This window comes from Rhyacophila brunnea, unplaced genomic scaffold (genome assembly GCF_057557595.1).
Source record: "Rhyacophila brunnea isolate RB1 unplaced genomic scaffold, BYU_Rbru_1.0 scaffold_16, whole genome shotgun sequence".
Taxonomy (NCBI): domain Eukaryota; kingdom Metazoa; phylum Arthropoda; class Insecta; order Trichoptera; family Rhyacophilidae; genus Rhyacophila; species Rhyacophila brunnea.
This window is the reverse complement of record NW_028232816.1, coordinates 1,551,683-1,567,697: the sequence shown is the minus strand read 5'-3', so window position 1 is coordinate 1,567,697 and position 16,015 is coordinate 1,551,683. Positions and strand designations below refer to the sequence as shown.

The window sequence follows — 16,015 nt, the reverse complement described above, 5'->3', positions numbered from 1 at the left end:
GAGACTTCAGAGCGACATGTATTCTTGAAGGCGCAGTGTCGTGACAATTTAAAAATATGGTATTATGTCAATAACATATTGGAATTTCTTTTAATGTGCTTACTGTCAATAAACGGTTGAACTGCATTGTATTATTAAATTAATAAATCGGAAAATTATGAATACTTATTTTACTTTTTAATGAATCTGGACCGGTTTGGTGCGCTTCAGAGGGACATTATCAACTTTAGAATTGTCTCTCTGAGGCGGAAGTTGATGAAGCACTAAAAATTTTGCGTTTAATTAAATTAACCAATAATATACATAGGAATATTATATAATTAATTTTTAGATACATTATCGGGAGTAACACTGACCCACCTTATTAGGTTCATGAGCTGCTTTAAGGGTGGTTATATGAATTATTAAAACAAAAAACGGATACACTGATTTATAATGTTGAAACAAGCGTGGCTTTCTGTTGGCATGGTATATCCGCCGCGTGGGCAGCGGACACTTGCGTGGTACCATCGCTTTCGCAGTTTTTTTTTTTCATACTGATTGGAAAATATCTCTAATTATTATCTTGTGAAGAGAGGGAGGGGGATGCGTAGGAAGTCTGAAGAGTATAGCTAAATTCCCGAATGTTCTCAGGTTTTTTTGGGTTTGGAAAATTTACAATTGCTTGGGATCGAAGCGACCTTGGCTCGGCCGAGGTTTATGGACAGAAAATAGCCTTGGGCGCAGGGTAGGTACTCAAAGATCGCCTCTCGCAAAAATCGTTTACGACATGTTATTTATTTCATAATTTCTATCAGGGATTGCAAACTTTTATCAGTGGTATGTTTGTTATTTAGGTAAGCTTTGTAATATGATATTGTGAACGTTTTTATGGAGAAGGGTTTTACCTAATCATCCAGTACCTATTATTTTAAAAGCCAACATTGCAAAGATCAGATGCTACATTCATCACAATAATAAGTATACATATGTAGATACAGTACGTTCCGCTCTGCGGAGTCGATGCCTAGACGTTAAATAAGAATACTGAAAGCCTTCAATGTGTGGCTATTTTAAGGTACACTCAAAATATCCTGGGTTGATCACGTCATAACCAGTGTCAAGATTTAAGCGCCAGCAATCAAGACTCATTAACTCATAGATAACTTAAACTTATCAAGCACAGAAAGCTGAATAAAACATTTACTTTAATGAGAAGTATGATTAATTACTCATTTTGTATTATATTATGTTGCTCAATCTATTGGTGAATGCATAGAATCAACGTCGTTTTGGTAAGACCTACAATCCAGCGGTCGGTATGTCCAAGTTCCCAATGGCATAATATACCTAGATAGATATATTTTATGCTTGTAATTGGTTTATTCTTATTCTGAAGAGTGCAGTTTATTGTCAGAATAGAAAATGATGTCTCTGCCACTACTATTTTCGTATAGGTACAGCAAAACGTATGAACTGATTTCGTTGGCACCTCTGTTAGCCAAAGCTTCATTAAAAAACTAGCATTTACCACAGATATTGGAAGGTGCAATCTCTTTGGCATTGACCTTTTTTGTTACCTAATTAAGTAGGTATTTCAAATATTGTAACAGTTTAACTTTCTTTTATAACAAAAGCCGTTACATCACCACAGTCAACTTTGAGGAAGGAGCGTAAATCAAAACATATTACTATTGAATCCACAGAGTTGGCGGCAATGGTACCTAACATGGGATTTTCACCACAAGCCATTTTGTTTATTTTATAAATGAGTCGATAGGTAGGTACTGTCACGATCTCGGACTTCGGGTCTTATACCTAGAGTACCTTTTAGGGGTGTAGAGTGGCCTGAACACGCCATTGGCCTCGTAGTCAAATAAACTGCACCGGGCCGCACCCTTGACCACCCAGAGGGACGCTTCTTTCCAGAAATAAGTCCCACGGCCCGTGTCTTTGAGGCTGAGGACACGGTTCGTGGAAGATCAGGTTCAAGTAAAGTACGCGAGATGATGAGTGATATTAGGCCCTTGCCATTTGACTCGTATTACTACGCAAGTTGTTAAAATATCGTGTATAAAACTATGTAGCAAAACGTCTAGTTGAAAACGTATGAAAATTGTATACCATGTGTAAAGAATGAATAAGAAAAATAACAGGTTGTACCAGAGGAATGAAAGAGTTGATACAAAATAATTATAAATAATATGTAAACACGGCTATTCAAATGTACGCTCTGAAACGTCAATAAATCGGTTAGTATTCACTTTTTGGATACTAATCATGCGGCCCATTCGATAAGGAATTCCGTCAACTACGGTTTGACACCCAGATAAGGCCATTCGGAGAAGGTTCATGAAAATCTGTACTTTAAAATGAAGATTAATTAATTTGAAATTGACTTTTCTCCGAATATTTCAAGTCGTACATTTGCATTAGCACCGCTACAAGCTAATTACTATTGTAAAATAATCAGAAATTAACATAGAACAAAACTATCAATTAATTAAAATTACGCGCTAAAATTGGCGGTAATTGAAATGTAACGGCCGAATTCAAAATGTCCAAGACCCCCACTACCGCGACCTCCTTCAGAAGATATAAAAACTTGATTTCTTCCCGCAAAAAAAGCAGTTGCAACAAGGGATCCCGACCTGGACCCTACGTCAAGTATATATGTAAATAAGCTTATATCCTAAGTAAGTAAGTAAGCAAAGCTACGGCGCGAGTCAATAAAGAAAAAAACCGTTCATCGCAAAATCCACATCTGGTGGCAACAAGAAAGAAATTGCATACAAAGTTCCGTTCGGGCGGAATTATAAAACGTTGCCGGGCAAGTCGTAGCCCGTGGCTAGCCTACAAGCGGCCAGATCGAGCGGAGCCAAAAAATGTATGGGGACCACCATGAAAGCGCGGAGAGTGAGCGGTAGACAGTCTGGCCGCTCGTCGAATTTGCAGCGTTTCGAGCGACTAGCTAGCGGTGTGTCAAACAAAATTGACTGTTCCCCTCGCCCTTCGTTTCCCCGACTTCGAAAAATGTCTGCAATCGGTAGCATTGGGCGGCCGCTGCTACATTTCATTCGGATCACAAAACATTTTGTGTTTTACGCGCGTCTTAGTTTGCTATTCATTTTTATTTGACGGAAAATACCTACTAAACCCATATTATTATAAATTACATTAGCATGTACCTAAACTTTAAGTTTTTTTTTTTAAATATGTATAGTTATAATTAATAATCTAATGTATTTAAGTTTTGTACTATGTATTCCATTTGAGTCGTTTTTTGCGACCCGGGTTTTGCCTTTCGGCATCTTCAGGCACTATGAAAACTCACCAATGGTAAACACACGCTGTCAACAAATGCAGTTAATTATAATAAAATTAATACAATAAAGTAGGTAAAAAGCTTATTACCTACATTTTGCCTGAAAATGTCGAAAGGCGAAACCGGGTAGCAAAAAACGACTCAAATGGAATACATAGTACAAAACTTAAATGCATTAGATTATTAATTATACCTATACATATTTAAAAAAAAAAACTTAAAGTTTAGGTACATGCTAATGTAATTTATAATAATATATATATAATATATTTTAATTCATTAAAATTAAAATTCAAATTCCATCAAGTAACATAAAGATACATTCATTACATGAATTATTCAAGAGTGTGTACATATTTATATAAAACCTTTAACATATTTTATTATTTTATTGTATCTAGGTATGTACGAGTACCTAGTTTCATTAACGAAAGTGATATTTACGAGATATCTACTCGGAATGTTAGCTATTTAGTTCTATATTATATTATTTGATTAAATCATTATGCATACTTATTTCTAAAATAGGCAAGTAAATAATTTTAAGTCTAGGTACAAATAGTTATGAAAAATATTAGCAACGGTCCTTCAATTGGTAGGTATATACGCTATAATTCGTCTTAACCAACGTGAGAAACGAATAATTCATTTTGAGATAAGAGATGGATAATGGATAGAGATGTTAATAATAATTATTTAGGTTCATCGGAATAGCGCTACGCTTACCAACCGGTCTGCCAGAAGCAATATTGAGAAGACAGTGTGCCGCAGCATTTTACTCAATTTCTTTCATTAACAATGTTATCAACTAGCGATCACCCACGACTTCATCTGTGTGAAATACGGACATATGGAATGAAAACTGATTCGATTTGTATTTGTTGAAATCCATGAGATAAACAGAAATTAGATAAAGGTGTTCGACTCATTACCCGCACCATACCACGCCACTCCACCACTGATGTAGGACTACTATACCGACATATTCGTGAGTAACAATATATACTAGTGTGTTATTCGACATTGGTTGAATATAAACGTGCGCAATTCGTTCCGTACCTCACATCACCCCTCCTGCTGCTCAACAACAGGAAGTCAATTTAAAAAAAAAACAATAACATAAGTTTTATGTCTATACTAATATTATGTGTCATCAGTCATCACTCAAAGCTTCAATATTTATTGAATAGGGAATAGATACATTGTTATTTTTACTAAGTACGTTGGGAGTTTGAATTTGTGGTTTTAATTTTATTCTTTATTATGGGGGGCCTCAACATCGGTCAGTGACTCAGCCCATTTTTTAGATTCATATCTGCTAACTGACTCGTTCAAAAAAATCTTCCAAAACATTACCTATTCCAAGGGAAATAAAATGAAAAATAATTAACTACTAGTAACTTAAATATTTATGATTGGGTGCGTGCTGATAATAAGAAAAACTTGTAACAAAAAATGGTCCCAATGAATTCGGCGAATGGCTGATAACCGTTCCTCGTAGGTAACCAAGTTTCTTTGCCGGCCGAACTATTTGGCGTATTTGGTCGGCGTACTATGTACGATATAAAAAAATATCTATAGGTATAGTAGGTACGGCCAAAATACTGTAATTTTGAATGGTCTCGGAAAAAGTTTATTTTTAAGTAAATACAAATACTTACCTACTATAATTAAGTTATTGCAGACATTATTATTATGATATTACCTCATCCAGTGTATTTTTTTAATTATGCGGAACAAACAATGAAATATTATAATTTTTTTATATTGTTCGCGACAAAATTATTGTGTTACGGATAAAATAATAATAATACAGACTAATAATAATACGCGGCACGTCGATAAATTTCTTATTTTATTGCAAGGCGTCATATTTCTTTTCAAAACCAAATGTGGTCAGTTCTATGAAACCTTTTATTATTTTATTATATTATTTAATTCTGAATAAAATAATATTTAATTAACTTATACCAGATTTCATCCAATATTATAATTAACGTTTCAAAAAATGTGCTTGTGCGTTACTAAACATTTCAAAATTTTCAATTCTTATTGTTTTTTTAGTAGTTCGGCATTTTTTTGGTTTGGTTAATTTTATAGTTATGCTGAAAATTCACTGTTTTTTTGAAACACGGGATTTTTAGATGCACAATAAAAAAATCCGGCTTCTGTGTGGGAAATTATATACTTTAACCTTATTTTGTATATCACTTTTGATCTAGTGACTGTCAGGCTATGTAAATTATTTTTGTTTATTTACATAATATTTTTAATATTTAGCTTTGCGTGTATAATAAAATGAACACTTTATAAAATTGCACTTGTTTACGTAGGCGTGTGTAGTCGAGATCTTTCAATATGCCGACATGATCTCAATAATTCTTCTTCTTGGTCGTACACTCATGGCTGAGGATCGTGACCAAATTTGAAATTCGTCATCCTTTGAGCGACCAAGACTTTCCATCCTTCTCGATCTTCAGCTTCTTTCAGGGCAGAATGGATGGTGCAATAATTCTTACTTGATTACAAATTCACCAATACTAAAAACGTTGTGGAACCGCCATCAAGCGCCAAGTTATGCCAAGTCCCAAATCAAGATAAATAAAAAAAAATTATATAAACAGTTTTAAAGTTGCATATCAATTCTTTGCAAAAATTTGTATAAAAACAACAATTCATAGATACTATTTCAAACAAATGTGCACTTTTTTGTATTTCGCCACGAATAGAAAACGTATGCAAACGCACAAACAAACATGCGAGCGTGGACGTGTCTATAGATGTTGTTTCACTAAAAGTAACGGTGTGGTCTCGACGAATGTCGTTTTGGTCATAAATTTGTATGATGCGGGCTGCCCAGACTACATTTAATTGATAACAATGTGTGCAGGTGAATACGTGCGTAGACTTCCAAATGTTTGTAACGTGCATTTTGTTAAGCGATATAAGTTTACAAACAAAGTGGATATTCTACAAAAAGATCATACAATACATTCTGGTTTTAATCCAAATAAGTCTGTTCAGGTTCTCAATTTCATTAAATATGTTAATTAAATATTTATATTGAAAAGGTGAAGTGCCACTGGCTCAAGCCGCTGGTAAAAGACGCTCCTACGTTGGACAGGCAAAACATTTGGTGCGGATAATTAGTCTAGACTTCATCGCGAGTCGCATGAGCGTCTGTACGCTAACCGCAGCCTCGATCGCGTGAAATTGTAGTATCGGGCGGCCATTTTGCGCGTCTTATATGGTGAATAATCAACTTACTGCCGTCTGTAACAGACGACCGCGATATCTGAATATTATAAATAACTATTGTGACGAAACCAACGATAGATAATTATGAAATAACTGATTAGAATTACGACTATTTCATGTGCTATAAAAAAAGTAACTCTAAGATAATAAGTTTGAATTGTGACTAATCCACACATATTAAGAAAGTGTCTATGAAGTAACGGATTTGAATTTTAAAAAAAATTACGTACTTACAATAAACTACTATCGAGGGTCAAATAAATTCTGAACTCGAACGAAGTATTAGGGTCCTGAAACCTTTCTACGGATGGAAACCGGTCTCATGAGACGGTCTAGAGTCTAAAGTTTACTATAAGTTAGTATTAATAAATACCTGTAATAAAACTATAAGCTGAATGTGAACGATACATGAATAAAGTGGGACAGTACTACTTCTCCAGAGTTTTTCTTATTTTTTACTCCTTGCCGAACACTGACAAAAAAAACACCGAAGAAGATACGAAATTACGTAAAAAAAAAGTATGATACCAGGGTTCGAATTGGACATCGTCTGAGCAAGACCGGAACCCTGGATTTATCAGTACTGAGTTTCCAACACCTTTTCTCATTAGTACAAGTGATCTTAAAGGCTTAAAATTATTCGGTAGGTATATCCAATAGTTATTTTAAGTGGTTCCTTCAGACCCCCAGGGGTCTTGCGACCGCTGAAAAAGTCTGTTGCAAGTTATAAATAATTTGAGGGTGCGTAGACAACGTCGGGGGGGGGGGTCCGCGAAAGGTTTAATATACAAAAATATTTGTGACACATTTTCATTATTATGAAAATTAAAATACATAGCAGTTCGTTCTGTTGTCTAAATGTTTATGTTTGGATTGATTTTATGCACTGTTTGATCCAGTGTTGGAATTCTTGTAAAGTAAAAAATACAATATTGGGGTGCAATTTAATTAATTCCAAAAATGACTGCTAATACTGACTTATTTGCCAAGTAAAAATAAATCAATTCAGTGCGTTTATTGCAAAAATAATCTATACAAACAAAACTCGGAAAGAAAAGAAATGCTCTCAGTTACCAAATGTTCAAAATTGCCTAAACGAGATGAGAATTTGATAGGTAGCTTATTGTCAACACTGTCTTAACGGCTCTTCATTCTGACGTCAGCCAAAGATTTGAAGACATTCTTCACTTGACTTGAAAAATAGTAGGTACTTACAACAAACAATTACATAGGTCAGGGATGGCAAACCTATGACCCGCGGGTCAGACACTGACCAACGCAGGCTTTTTAAATGACCCACGCGTTGAAACTTATTTTTAATATCATAAAAGAGAGAACAAAAAAATATACATGTTCAACATTAGGACAACGCGTACCTACTGAACATCATTATTTTTGCCGTATTACAAATATTATGAAAAGTGGCAACACTGTCCCATGTAAAAACACTGTGCCACGATGACAGATGTCAGACCATAAGAAAGCCCCTATCCTCAATGTGATAAATACTTACGCAGAATGGACGTAAAACCCAAACCAGATATATTACAATCAGATGCATTGACAGAACAGCAGCATTGGTTTGATGTACCCATAGAGAATGCAGACGCAACGGATGTCGACATCTACATAAAGCAAGAATGCGCAGATGATGCCAACAGTATAATTGAGGTTGTATTTTTTTTAAAACAAATTGTATTAAGTGCCATTCTAAAGATATTAGTCGTCAGGTTTGTTGTCAGTTCGGTCGAGGTTTCCGTTTCAGTCTTTTCACTTTTGAAACGGCGGTGTATTTAGATGATTAGTTCAGTTAGTATCAGTTCAGTCCCAGTTGACAGTTCAGTTGGGAAAAAGCGATGTATATTTAAGTAAACTATTTTCTTTATCCAACGAATCATTCACACGATTTAAGAATGTATTATTCTTAGTATTCAACATACATAATTTTGATAACACTTCTGAAAAAAATATAAAAAAGCTGCATCTCTCCAGGTAGGTATCGCACCCGCTGCGCATAGACCACCACGAGCCGCGATTGCCAATCGTAGCTCGATTTGGGAAGCACTTTTGAGAGTAGGTATTATAAGAGCCAAAAGTTAAAATTTGTCGTTATTAGTATGACAGCTTTGGCATAGTGATCTATGCGCGGCGGGCGCGATACCTGGAGAGATACAGGTTTGATTCCTGCTGGTTGTCTTACTTTTTTCAAAAAGATTTTTTCTATTGGTTATAATACATTTTTTCAGTAGTATTTTCAAAATTATGTAATATTTATGTATTTTTGTCGACTAAAAATGACTATTATCTTTATAATAACTTTCTAAACATACTGGTTGGTATAATACAGAACCTATATTTGAAGAAATAATAATAAATGATAATATTTCTATCGACATTACAAAATTAGTATGAAAAATACGGTAATACACAGAAATTTACACGTCAATTGAACTGTGAACTCTAAAATCGGAATACACGTCAGTTTAACTGACTGCTCTACTGAAACGGAGACTGATCGAACAGCAAAACTGATTGCGTAAAAGCACAAAAAACCAAAAAAATACCAGGTTGCACATCACAACAATAATATATATTATAAATATTATTGATATGGAAGGGTTTGTTTGAAAACTTAACTGCACGATGTTGCATTTCAGAAACAAACTGTATTACCCTTTATACCGTCGGTGTCTTGTGGAAAAAGCGAATTACCTACCTAACCAAAATGCTACCTATTTTACTGGAGGATTTTTAACTTTTGACATTTATTTAATAATTACCTGTGGATGATAAATGTCTAACAAGTTTATAATAAAGTTTAGAAAGAATCCCGTCTTTATAATATGCATTAATATACTAATATAATATAATATAATACCTATACTATACTATAATTTATATACTAATATAATATAATACTTTTACTATTTTAAAAGGCGTAATATGTCACATTCGCTTTTTATTCGTAATACTGAATATTCGACCTTACGATTATCGTTTTTATGTACTTAGGTAGGTCATTTTCTGTGGAGATACAAATTCGCAGTTTTTACACAACAAAGCTAGTGAGGTACATATTGTTATTTCATTAAAATCTCGATTTCGCCAAAATGGTAGATTCGCCCTTTTTACAAAACACAATTTTGTTATGTACATGAAATATTACCTATTTAAAAACTTTGCAGTGAAGAAAGTGTGCAGTGACAAAATCGATTGTATTTTTTATTTACAGGTGTCACTGTAAAATTAAAATTATATTGAACATAGGTATGCATCATATAATCGATTATAATTATAATATATAGCTATATTCAAGGTTTACCATCATGAATTTATACTTATATATAAGGATAATAGGAAGTAACAACATCATATTAAGTGAAAGTTATGTGTTAATAGTAATTATCTATACTTCACGGTTACTTTGTCAATGCTAAGGATGAAACAACAGAAGAGATTAATAAATAGAAGTCCGATAGGCTTATACTCCAATTCCCTACATTTTGAAGCGGGGTTTTGAATGTGTGTCATCTGAAAATGAGACACACTTTACAGACGTGCGATAGTGTGTATTGCAACCTAAAAATACACCAATATTGAATAAGTGTCAGTGCATAAACCAAGAGCAGTTGCCAAAACGAAGGACAAGCTAAGAATGACATATTCTTGACATGTGTTTAAGTTTATTTAATATTCTTCCACACTTAAGATCGATTGCCTGTTACTCCATTCCCGGAACGTATTTTAGTTACCTGGTAGATCAAATCAAATCAAATTTATTTATTTTACATATAATGAACATAACAAATTATAAATTGAAAGCGTTCACGACATGACATAAAATAAGTACTAATAATTTAAAAAAATAAAAAAAAAGAGAATAAGTAATAAAATAAGAAATAAAATAAGAAAATAAGTAACAAAATAAAAGTAGATGGAAACACACAGAGTGAACTTTGATAGACCCTATCTTAAAAACTTATTAAACAACGTCCACCTAAATTCATCCTCACGTAATTGGAATATATCACTATCCGAAGCGATTTCATTAAACATGGTTACTGCCCTCCCAATTGGAATTACTAATGGCAGGTTAGTTCTGCACCGTGGGAGAACAAACAACGGATGCCCTCGATTCCTAAGGTAATTATCAGAGACACACAAGCCAACACCACCAAGAATGGCAGAGTTCACATTTACGCCGCGTATAAGTCTGAAAAAATATGTAGCTAAATAAACATCCCTTCTAAATTTTAAGCTACAGTATGTAAGCATCCCTAAGAGAAAATCCGTCTGATAGAGCCACGGATAATATCAATACAGCCGAAAGTAAGGGAGTCTTAAAAAAAAATTTTGGACTCTCTCCACCGGTAGGTGGCCTAAGGCCGTACTAAGGCCTTACTTCAACTAATGCGGGGCCCAAACGATAGACCCACTCTCAAGTCTGCTTCTAACTAAGGAGTTATAGAGAATTTTTAGTACCGTAACATCCGAAAAGACCCAGGAAGTACGCAAGACAAAGCCCAACATCTTTAGTGCCTTTTTACAAATGGTAAATATATGTCCACTAAACGTCAGTTCACCGTCAAACGTAATTCCAAGATCTCTTACAAATGATATTCGTGAGAGATCTCTGCCATGCATCGAGTACTGGAAAAACAATACTCGTGAGGCTTTAGTAAACGATAAAACATTGCATTTATCAATATTGAAGTCCAGTTTGTTACGCCTGCCCCAATCTAATATATTATCTATATCAAGTTGGAGTTGACGACAATCGTCCAAAGTGACAACTTCCATGAAGAGTTTCAAGTTTTCAGCAAACAAAAAAAAACATAGCATTTTTAATTACCAATGCTATGTTATTTATAAAAATCGTGAACAGCAATGGCCCTAAGTTTGAGCCCTGGGGGACACCAGAAAATGTGTAAAAGGTCTGTGAATGATAGATGGGAGAGCCACAGTCGAAAACAATCCAATCAAGACTAGCAACTGGACAGATTATGACAGTGGAATGACGTATTCAATATGGGGTCCATATGACGTCACAGTGGTTCCATTTTTGTCCTATTTTCAGATAGGTAAGTTTGTGGAACTGTACTTCAAATTCCACCAATCAGGAGATAATCTGCTTTGTAACGAATTGCGGTAGGAGGTCTTTCAGAATTACGCATTTTCTATAAGTAATAAAAAATCAAAATTTTTTACGACGTTGCGTATATTCAATATTGCATCAAAAAATAATTAATAACAGGGCATTTAAAATAGCTCAGCCAGTCTAATAGTCGTTGTTGTAGAATCATATGTGTACTTTGGAATCCAAGTAATAAAGATTTACATATTATGATATTACACATACATATGATATACCAGAGTAGGGATTAGCCTTACGATCGATGGACGTCACACCCAGTCAGCTCCTTTCTTTACCTGCCGCGCTCTCGACTACCACTATCCAGACAAATGTACATGATACAAGTACGTACGGTCACATTTATTAGATAGGTAAATTTTGCATTAAATTAGCAAATCTATTTTTTTTCCAGCCTGGCATTATAGACGTTATCAACATAAAGGCTGAACCTTTTAGCCAGTCGGAAAATTCAAATGTAGGTTTCGGTGAAGACACGAAGCGTCCATTTGAATATGTTTATCCTGCACCCGGATGTTCTTACTCTGAATGGACGCCACTGTTAAATCGGGTATGCATAATTATTATTTACAATTAATCATTCTATAACATTCTTCTTCTTTCATCTCCTCTTCTTCTTCGGCCAAATTCGCTCCTTAGTTGGAGCGTATGAAGACCACAAGGCGTCTCCAAGAATCCCATTCACTCGCTAATCTTCTTGCATCGTTCCAGGTCAAAAAAAAAAAATATTTTTAATTTACATAATAAAATGAACCACACATGGCAAATAGTGTGTGATCAAATACATCAATATTCAATGAGAGTCGGTGGATAAACCGAAAGCAGTTGTCAGAAAAAAAGATATCGGTATTATTGACACGTGTTTAAATTTATCACATATTCTTTTACATCCTTAATCGGTTGCCTGTTACTCCACATCCGTTATGTATTTCAGTTGCCGTTATTTCTGAGTTCTCAGGTCAAAATTAACGTGAGCATACGTCCCGTTTTGGACGGGTCCATCCGGTTTTTAGGTAACCTATCTCGTTGTCCCCTAGCACAGCTTCGGGACGCCGAAATGTCCCATTTGAATGGGCTACGTTAACCAAAATACAGAAGTATTTAATGAGTATTCACTTATTTGTAAATACATTAGGTACTAATTTTATTGTGACTACAGTGTAACTAGAATGGAACACTGGGAATGTTTCAACCGTAAATTGTTGTGTAGAATTGTTTAAACAGTTTCACACCAATAGTTTGAATCATGCAAACTTTCGTATAATTATTGAATACATTTTATGTTTGCCCGGCACTAACGCACCCATAGAAAGGGTCTTTTCTCTAGTGAATAAGTCCTGCCAAAAATTTATTCTTATTTGAAATCAAAACCAAAAATATTTTTTTTTTTATAAAATTTCTTCAGAAAAATATAAGACCACATAAATTATTTATTTTTATGTGTTTATTCCTTTTTCATTAATAATTAAAAACTTCTTCTTGGTCGTACACTCATGGCTTGAGGATCGTGACCACATTTAAATTTCGCCTTCCTTCTCGATCTCCCGCTTCTCTAAAAGCAGAATGGATGGTGCCTCCGGTCAGCTCTTTCACTCGCTCGCTCCATCGCGCAGACGCTCTTCCTCTGCTTCGCCTTCCCTGGAGACTACCCAAAACTACCAGTCTCTCCAGGTTGTCCGGTCCTCGCCTGACAATATGTCCAAAAAAACTGCAGAATTCTTCTCAGACATATCGTCGACAGCCGTTCCTTTATCTTCAGTCTCTGCTCCGTCTCTGCAGCATGTGCTCCATCCAAGAAATGCGAAGCATTCGGCGCCAACACCACATCTCAAAGGCATCAATTGCTTTCATTATTATTAAAAACTATGAAGAAATATGCGTTTTCTTGAATACACAATATACTATTACCTAAAAATTAGTAGATGTCACGTTGGTCATAATACACTTTTTTCTAAATAAATAAATTGAATAACCTTGCCTGATCATTTTGCAGACTACTCCCACCCAACGATATTTGACAGGAGGTAACTTCGAGAAGCCACTCGTGACCACTAGTAAGGACACATTTGACAACGGGGATGACTTCATCAGACGAATGGAGTCTGCAGCCAAACGTGTTCAACTATTAATAACAGAGCATCCGGATATTACTATAGATGAACATAATATCAAAAAAGAAATACAAATACCACCACACTTCCCGAAGGTAGTGCGAATTAGATTAAGAAGAGTCATAAATTTTCCACGCAATTTCATTTGTAATGAATGTCATGCAGTATTCGCATCTCCTAGTACGCTAAAAAGCCACCATATTTCGTGCATGAAGTCTGAAAGTTTTAATACTAACGCAGTTGGATATGCTGATGACAAACTTTACCAATGCGACGTGTGTCTATACAATTGTTCGTCGAACAATCATCTCAAAATACACAAAATGAATCATACTGGTATAAAACCATATCAATGCGACGTTTGCTCGTTAAAATTTTTGCTGCCCGGTTATCTCAAAATTCACAAAAAAATACATTCTGGCGAACAACCATTTCAATGTGCGGTTTGCCCATTCAAATGCTTGCGAGTTAGTGATCTCAAAAGACATCAAATGACACACACTGGGGAGAAACCACACGAATGTCAAGAATGCGGATTTAAATGCTCGCGATTCTATGATCTGAAAAGACATAAAATGACACATACCGGAGAAAAACGGTATCAATGCGATGTCTGCTTCTTAAAATGCACGCAACTCAGTGATCTTAAATCACACAAAATGACACACACTGGCGAAAAGCCATATCAATGTCTTATTTGTTCCTTTAAATGCTCGCGGTCCCGTGATCTTAAAAAACACAACGTGAAACATACTGGTGAAAAACCATTTGCATGTGACATTTGCTCGTTTAAATGCTCGTTTTCAAGTAATCTCAAAACGCATAAAATGATACATTCTGGCGAAAAACCATTTAAATGCAATTTATGCTCATTTGAAAGTTCTCAACTTGGTAATCTCAAAGCACATGCTATGAGACATACTGGTGAAAAACCATATCAATGCATGGTTTGCTCATTCAAATGCTCACAGCTCAATAATCTAAAAATACATAGCAGAAAACATACTAGTGTTGTAGCTGGTGAATAAAAAATATATCAATGCGATACATACTCGAAAAATGTTCATCTTTAAATTTATTGTAATAAGACTTTGCCGAATGAAGAATAAATAAACAATGTCGTTGTAATTATATTTATGTAATATAAGTATTCGTTAAGCAAATATCGCCTATTCGACGCTTTCATTCTGACGGTGCTGCCTTACGTTAGCGAATTATTGCACTTGACGAAGACTTTCAGCAACCATATACTGAGGTTCGAAAATAGATGTTTGCGACTAATACGTACTGGGTGTGCGGTGGTATGACTTTAGTAGTAACGAGGAGATAAAAAAAACGCATCAAGCTGCATCTCATCACGCTGAGATTATAGAGATGACGTTGTACCTGGCTTGGCCACGTGCTGCGGTTGCCAGAAGAGAACCTAATCCTGGCTTGCCTGTTTTTTGAGACAACCAGATTCAGAAGAGACGAAGATGAAATTTATTTAATATCGCATTAGCGAATAGCATTACAAATCGATGGTTCCTTATGAAATACTTGCGATTTGGCTATTTGAAAGGATGCATAATCAAAAATACTCCTGAATAATCATTTTATAAATGTGATGATTGCTCGTTATATAATTTTATTCATCGTTGAGCGGAATATCGACTAGTGTATTATTGAATTACTGCAGTTTAGAGCAGTCACTCATTTTGCCATACAAAAACTCATACAAGTGAGATGAGTATAATAATTCTCATTTAATCGACGAATTCTAATGTATTGTTTCACAGTATTAATAATTATTTTGTAAGTTTTCTTATTAAAATCAATTCATGGCACGTCATTTATATACGAAGAATTTATATATTTTTATAAGTTACTATTGTCATTTTTAAAGAATATGGGTTGAGATTTATATAAATATTTCATTTTGTGATAAAAACTTAGGTAATTAAAGAATTAAAAATAATTATTGTTCTTTGGTTTGATTTGATATTACTATGAATATGAGTACGTGTGGTCACTATCTATCCATTTCCTCTTAACCATATCACTTACAGCCAATTTTACTATGTTAACACTTCGACTGCTCCAAGTAAGACGGACGTATGTCAAAATTTGGCATTTTTCAGGAGAATTAATTTAAGTTTATTCTCCTGTACGGAAATTTCAATTTTTTTTTATTGATTCTAGCATACTTTT

The 16,015-nt window shown here is 34.7% G+C and overlaps 1 long non-coding RNA gene across 1 annotated transcript; it reads left to right on the top strand.

The window, feature by feature from the left end:
- The first annotated feature begins 8,016 nt into the window (after positions 1 to 8,016).
- On the top strand, positions 8,017 to 15,798 carry LOC147074149 (uncharacterized). Its single transcript, XR_015070309.1, has 4 exons — positions 8,017 to 8,233; positions 12,109 to 12,264; positions 13,708 to 15,172; positions 15,241 to 15,798. It is a non-coding gene; the product is annotated as an uncharacterized LOC147074149 (long non-coding RNA).
- The last annotated feature ends 217 nt before the right edge of the window (positions 15,799 to 16,015 follow it).